The sequence below is a fragment of the Phascolarctos cinereus genome, unplaced genomic scaffold, assembly GCF_003287225.1.
Source record: "Phascolarctos cinereus isolate Bilbo 61053 unplaced genomic scaffold, phaCin_HiC Scaffold_726;HRSCAF=1367, whole genome shotgun sequence".
NCBI lineage: Eukaryota > Metazoa > Chordata > Mammalia > Diprotodontia > Phascolarctidae > Phascolarctos > Phascolarctos cinereus.
Window position 1 is genome coordinate 384,427,126 of NW_027556098.1, and position 1,645 is coordinate 384,428,770.

The window sequence follows — 1,645 nt, forward strand, 5'->3', positions numbered from 1 at the left end:
CCGTCCTGAGGCTGGGCTCTTTTTATGCTGTAGAATACAGTTGCTGGTGGGGGGAGGAGGGTGGCCTTTGTTCTGTGCTACAGATGGTTCACACGTGCCCAAGAGTGATAGGGGGTCAGAGGGCTAAAAGGTGCTGGAGTAGTGTCTGCCATTCAAATTGTTTAAAAAGGTACAAGGGCCTCTTTTCTGCCTTTAGAGAGCAGTTTAGAACGTTAGCGCGGAACTATAATCTAGGTCCTCGGCAATCTCACTAAGAAAGAATGTTTAAAAAGCATCCAGGACTGAGTCCTTCCTGAGAATGAGTGTTATTTCACCTGTTACAGTTATTGTCTAAAAGCATCTTAACAGAAGGAGGGAGTCTGAAGTAAATGGGGAGATGGATTGAGAGATTAGGAACTTGGCCCCCAGTTATCATCTCAGACATTCTGGTTATCCTCCGCCTCCCCCCGCAGGGATGGCTACATGTATTGTGGTACATTCATATAATAGTAAGAATGACAAGTATGGTGAATACAAGGAAACCTGGAAAGACCATCACAACATAAAAAGAGAAAAAAAGCAGAATTAGAAGGATGGAATACAGAATAAATGGACAGATTCTGGGGGCGGCTCAGAGTGACTGAAATAGCTTGTACATCATGCATCGAAATTTAAATGTTGGTGTTACTAGCTATTTGTATTGGTGATCAGCGTTAAATTTTCAATAAAACTTTTTCAAAGCTGTCTCCGCTCCTCACTGCTCTAGTAGGGTATTTTGGAAGCCACAGAGTGATCAGTGCCTTGGAACATAGAATGGTAAGTCTAAAAAGGGTCCGAGAGACTAGGTCAGCCCATCTCTCTTCTAGAGGAGGAAAGGGCACTCATCCTTCCATCTGCTGTAACTGTGCTGTCAAAAGAGGCACAGCCACACACTGTCCCCCTAAGCCAGCTCAGCCGTGGGGGATCTTCTGTTCTGTACAAGATTGGCCTTCCTGCTAATCTCCGCCTCTCTCTATGCAGAAAGATACATTTTTCTCATGAATAACTTAATGACTTCTACAGAAGTTCGCTGGTGCTGACAGGCTAGAGTCTGATGGCTGTCGTGTCAAATTAGCATCCACAGATACCAACCCTGTTGCTGAGGGGTCACTCTCCCCACCCCATGAGCCATTTTCACCTCAAACTAAATTGGAAGGCTTTATCAGCTGACAATTTAATTTTCCTACCTCACTGCTGTTTGATTGGACTGGAAACACAGACCCTGTCCCTTTTAAGCATTTGCCACTCCTTTCACTGATGGGATTGCAGATGTGGGAAAAATGAGAATTGGGACATCCTGGAATTTGCATTGAGCCACTTGATGGTGGGTCCAAGCACGTTGCAGTGTGTGGCCAATGAGAAACATGAAGAAGAAAGGGATGTAAAAGACACGATCCAGGAATTGTATGATAGGAAGGGAAGATGAGTCAGTCAGTGGAGAAGGTGAAGGACAGGTGGACAACCTTCTGTACCAGTGGATATCTAGAGAAATCTAGGAAAGCCTCTAGCACATCAGGTGGACCCCCTATGGTGAACTTGGGGCATGGGCAAGAGCCAAGCCTTGGAAGGTGGAGACGCTGCAGTCTGCTTCATTGGAGGGACATTGGAGTATTTGAGTACCAGAGTT